The sequence below is a fragment of the Pectinophora gossypiella genome, chromosome 14 (assembly GCF_024362695.1).
Source record: "Pectinophora gossypiella chromosome 14, ilPecGoss1.1, whole genome shotgun sequence".
Lineage (NCBI taxonomy): Eukaryota > Metazoa > Arthropoda > Insecta > Lepidoptera > Gelechiidae > Pectinophora > Pectinophora gossypiella.
This window is the reverse complement of record NC_065417.1, coordinates 9,772,948-9,779,111: the sequence shown is the minus strand read 5'-3', so window position 1 is coordinate 9,779,111 and position 6,164 is coordinate 9,772,948. Positions and strand designations below refer to the sequence as shown.

At 34.6% G+C, this 6,164-nt stretch overlaps 1 non-coding gene across 1 annotated transcript; it reads right to left on the bottom strand.

Moving 5' to 3' along the window:
• Positions 1–2,132: 2,132 nt before the first annotated feature.
• On the bottom strand, positions 2,133–2,205 carry Trnat-agu (transfer RNA threonine (anticodon AGU)). The gene has a single exon. It is a non-coding gene; the product is annotated as a tRNA-Thr (tRNA).
• Between the last annotated feature and the right edge of the window lie 3,959 nt (positions 2,206–6,164).

Below are 6,164 nucleotides of genomic sequence, written 5' to 3'. Positions count from 1 at the left end.
AACCGGTGACGGCGGACGCTGTTTTATTATGACGATATCATACAAATATGAGTTGTTTGTACATCATTATATTTCAATATTTATAACGTAAACAGCTTATTAATATCCTGTATTGAAATGTGGTAGATACTAAAGTATAATTATTATGTGAAACAGGAAAATATCTTAAGGAAATAATTAGATATAATTTAGGAGCTAATTCTGGAACGTGACATATAAAATACATACATAGACTGCTAAAACAATAACCCATCGTTTTGGCTTTGCCGTAGTCGGTTAAAAATACGCTTGTACTCGTAAAGTATCGTATTTCAGCAACTTCATCACTATCTACTTGAGGAAGTACCCAAATAGTTAATCATATATTTAATGAATAAGTTAATATTCACCATCGACGGTAGTATTCATATTACGAATATGTTTATTTTCATTTCTTCCCTTCAATTGTCACTGTACAGTAAGAAGTTGTCAGTATACCTATCTAAAACGCATAACCTGCGCGCACGCATATTAAGTGAGTGAGGCTCAATCATCGGGCGTGGGAAATGCGGACAGGTGTAGCGATCTGATTCACCGTACTTATCGACTCGATGACAATTACCTACGCCTTGTTCTTAGCAGGACAACTTCTTAAACAGGATCCAGCAGATTTGGTCGCGTCAACCGACGGAAATTGCTAATTACTATCATGAGACCGAAAAGTGGAAAATCAAGATCGGTTTTATTACTTCGTAAGTGCGTTAAAGGATATAAAAAACAGAACAAGTTAGGGAATAATAACTTGGAAATTGCAGAGAGCTTTCAATATTATCTCCGTATCACGAGTACTCTTGGACGGCGTCAACGTGAACAAGATAGACAGATAGGTAAATGGCTTTCTATCAAGAAAATCGATAAATGTAAATCAGTAACAATTTAAGCGCGAACCGACGCGACCATAAAATAAATGTTGCTCTCGTTAACACCGCCAATATTAGCAGCATCCGGTATAAAGGAAACCTATTGCGAATGAATAAAAAACACATTTATTGTGTAACAAACGTGTGGGAACGCGGGACAGGTGCGCGCGAGTGCCTCGGGAAATCTCTACCAGCTCCCGCGCTTGCGCATACCGCGCTTACTTATTGCGCGATTCTTATCTCTATTCTCTAATATGAAAATAACCAATAAAATATTTAAATAAATAACTATAAAAGGTACTTAATACATAAAATAACTAAAGATTACAAAAATAATAACAATTGAAAACTGAATAAATTAAATTCAAAACTATTTCATGCAATGTAAAAATAATATTGCTACAACTGATGTATTGACGGCAACCAAATTGAATAGAGTCGTTACAAAGACCACACTTTGAAAAACAAAAAATACATATTCTAATAACTTATGCATGAAATTAAGAATCTCCACCTTCCTGAAGTGAGTTATTGAACAACCCACCTATCAATAATGCAGTAGCTTATAAAATTCCACTTATTTAAACAAACAAGAAATGTTTCTAAGTTCTGATTGGTGTATCCTTAAGGATATAGAATGTCGCATTCCTATATAATGTACGCATGTCATTGATAGAAATGCAATAAGTAAGTATTATGAAAATTTCTAATGAGGAAGTATACAATTCGTTTCTACTATTGAATCGTAAGTTTACATTCAATCTGTGAAAATAGTAAGTGTTCCCATAATTATGATCGACGTATTAAAACATAAGATCGTGGGAACCAAAGCAGGTGTATGCAGAGACTTGTAAAATAAAACTTTTTGTTGATCCCGACCAGTCTTTTAAGTATATGAAACTAATTGTTTCCCATAGCTGCGGCTGATAGTCATATAACTGCCTATATTTTATAAAATATTCCATCATACGTATACATATATTTGCATCTTGGAAAGTGTCATTTTTCGCATCAAAAGCAATGCCACATTAAACGGAGTCAATGCAAATTTTATGATAAAATTTTAAAATGAATATTACCTCAAACATAATAAAGTTTTACGTTAATAGCTTCCTTATTTTCTTGTTATTTGAATTTCATTTAAATACACCTGTGTCCGCTAATTTGATTGGCTAATTAAATTTTACTTTCTATTAGCAATATAATATGCATAATGTTAGCTAATATAAAAATTGCCTCCAGAGAGATTTGAACTCTCGACCTCTGGTTTACTAGACCAGCGCTCTAACCCCTGAGCTATGGAGGCTGGCGAGACAACACCGATATATCGACATCACTCGGCGCACGTTTTTTTATAACAGTTGGCAATTTATAATTCATGTCTAGATATCAACGAGCAGTTTAATTTATTACAGTTGGGTAAATACGATAAGATAAATATATTTGTGCAACATTCTTTATCGGAGAAGGTCGTACAGCCAATTTAACTATGTAGCTACTTTTTATTTGTTTTCATCTTATTTTTAAGTTCCATATAGTAATTTCGAGCGTATCGTCGACACATACTTCCAGTTCTCAACTTCTTGCAGACTCATGAATTGGTTGAAAGGTATGCAATGCAGACCTCAATTTCCTCGTAAAATTGAAGCTAAAGCATTATATTAATCACATAATGACTTGTCCGATACCGCAAACGTGTTGTGACTCATCGTGGGAAGCTGTGCAGGTGATGCGGCGCTTGCGCAGCTCAACGACAAAACCGAATGCGTATACGTACTGTAAGATCGGTTGAAGTAACTACATGTTTGGTTATAAAGGTTTTGCATATATGTAAGGTCACAAGAATTAATATGTATACACTTTGGTACCATGTCATATTAACTTTTTTGACAAATTGAACTGTAAGTCTCGCTAAATGTCAAATATGTTAGTGCGACAGAGTCCTAAAGTGGGTACATTATATTGCTCATGACTGTACAATCTACATGTGTCTTTCGTAATATTTTCGTTATAAATGCCTATGTAATCCTCTTGTCATTTTCAACGAAATAATGCAATGAAGTTCGAAAACAAAATAATACTTACAGGAAAACAAATGATATCTCGGCAATATTGTTGGCTGTCAACTGCTTATATATTTTGATGTCCGTACCTATTTATATATCACACGCCTGTTTTCCTAATGGGTGGGCAACACAGTATCTTAGGTATATTAGTTTCTTAACCATAATTAATTAACTTGTAAAGGTCGACTTATAATTTTCACATTTTGCATTTAAAGAAATAAATAATTATTGTAATAATAAGTAATATTTTATGTAAAACTAACGCTGCTGTGAGGGTAAAGTACATAATGCTATTGTTCTATGTACTTATTATTTAAACACAGATAGGTCATTATTTTGTTATGACTTATATCGTGACATATTCGTGTTTAAAGTTTTGAATTCTTTATGTCTTTCTTGGAGGCGTATATTGTTATGCGTATTAGGTAAACTATAATGTAGTAATTGTAGATATCAACTATTATGACGGCATTACAGTCGTCCTAGGTAATAATGCGTATAGGTAATTAAGCACACAAGTATTCACTATTATAATAAACATTAATAAACAGGGTGATCACCTAATTGTCCGAAAGTAAAATGATCTGTGCTTCGGAAGGCACGTTAAGCTGTTGGTCCCGGTTACTTCTTACTAATAAGTAGTCGTTACATGAGCCATGTCAGGGGCCTTTGCGGCTCAGCAGTAACCCTGACACTACGAGTTGGTAAACTACCTCACAACCCACACGATAGAAGAAGATAATAAACATTGATCCTACATGAATTTACGTCCAGCCGAGCAGGTAATGCCAGCCGAGGCAAATCTACAATAAGTCATGTCAAAAACATACGCTTACTGAGCGCTGAAAAAAAAAGCTTCGTTGGTAGTACGAATTGTTTCCAGAACAAAAAGCTACAAATAAAAATATTTTTAATTAAAAATTTAGATTGCAACGAAAAGCTCTAATAATCGCGAGTTAACCAATTAAACAATTATCCAATAAAGAGCATTCTTTATTTCAAGGAGGAGGGGTATAATTTACATTTTCAGGTTTTGTTCATATGTTTGGTTTCCACACAAGGCACCACACATCGACGCACCGCCTGTGATTCGAGCAGGCCTCTATTAATACATGCTCAAGCAAGACAACGATCCGAACAAACGATTTTCACGTGCATCACGCCTGCCGTTGATACATTCGCCACAGAGAGTCTTATGGGAGGGAGTCTTAATAACTTAATTAGTTTAGATCGCATGAACTTGTTGCAATGGAAATGGTTTATGTAAACGTAAATAATTAAGCTACACTGTAATGTTGATCCCTTCCACCTCGCTGTACTACTTTATTATTATACCTACCTACCACATGAAATTCTACATATATGGCTTTAAAACACATAGGTTGACATACTTTTAACATAGTACATAACATACTTATTTATCAATATACTATCTAATGCCCTAATTAATACAAATGAAATTGTATATGGTTTTAAAACAAATAGGTTGACATACTTTTAACATACATAACATAACATCAACAGCCTATATACGTCCCACTGCTGGGTGCATGCCTTCCCTCGATCAACCAAAAAGGAAGGGCGATGGATAAGGAGGGGATATGGAACATAGTTCCCCACGCTGCTCCACTGCGGGTTGGTGGATGCGTTTGGGCTAGTAGCCCGGGACCACCGGCTTAAGGTGCCTTCCGAAGTACGGAATCATCTTACTTTTTCGGTGATTCAAAACTGCAATGTGCTTACCAAACAAAGGACCGTCTCTTAAAGTTATTTCGACAATATCCCCATCGGGAATCGAACCCGGACCTCCAGATCATGAGCTTAATGCTCTAACCACTAGACCACAGAGGCTGTTACTCCGCTGTGTTGGGTCACTTAAAATAATTTAAATTACTTAAATATATGCATTCTCGAACGTTAAGTACAAAACGCTATACTAAACTTCGTTCCATACATATCTCGTCAGTCTATACAACTGTATCCACGGTTAATTTTCTTCAGTATGTTTATACTGAAAACACATTTACGCTGTCAGGCGCCTGATGGCGTTTTAACTGATAAAACAACGTTACAGAGCAGCGCTGTAGTAACAAGTAACGAATCAGGTTGTTAGTCAGTAGTAAATGGATGCTCAAATAAATAGATTCGCTTTTTGTGGCTCGTAAACCGTACCAACACTGTCTAATTCTGATTTAAGCTTATTAGTATAAATTATTCTATAAAGATTTCTAGCATCAGTTCAATTAGCATAGGTCTTTATTCTAACACATACTTAAAGTAGGTACTTATTACCTACTTCATTATTTTCTTGCAGACAGGATGACAAGAGCCTGAACCATTTTCTCATAAGTTCATAAACTTTAGTTTCTATCATTCCATGTACCTACTTTTTTATAAGTACTTTTTTTATAGATGGCTTTCACGCCATAATTCGTAGGAATGCCTGGTCTCTGCTGCAGCGCCTACGAAACAGCACCAACGGTATCCTGAAAATGATTGCTGCTAGACCGGACTGCTTAATCCAACGGCACTGGGTCGAAGTAGCTATGGGTATAGTAAATAAGATAAAATAAGTAAATAATTAGATTTTAAATTAACAATACTAACATAGTTTATTAAGCACAATTGTTATTAACCTACTAATAATCTATGGACTGTTATACATATTTGTGTTGGTCTGAAATAAACGTTATATTATTATTATTATTATTTATTGTTCACCATAAATGTGGGTGGTGGGTGGTGATCCCTCGTAGTCAACTAAAGACGATTCAATTAATATAAGCTGCACTAAAAAGCCGGGAAAGTACTCAGTACTCAATTATTTATTGCATTCCATGTAGTACATAGGCATAGGAACTAAAACATGGACCCTGTAGGGCACATCAACTTTGAAGGGAAGAGAGGAAGTTTGTATTAAAATTAAAACTTATCTTTTAAATTCGTCTACAGTATAATAGCTCATTTGTCTACAAAAATATCTAAAATAAACTTACTCAAAACTGGATTAATAGTGTTACGATCTTCGTGATAAGGGCTATATAAACGGTTACAAATAACCTTAGTGTCTATTACAGTTGTGCTTGTATACTGAAATATTATCTATATGTTTGTTCCAATTATTCCTGTAATAATATTATAATAATTGAATGTACAAATACCTAGTTATATAAATTGTTATAATTATTGTAAATTTAAA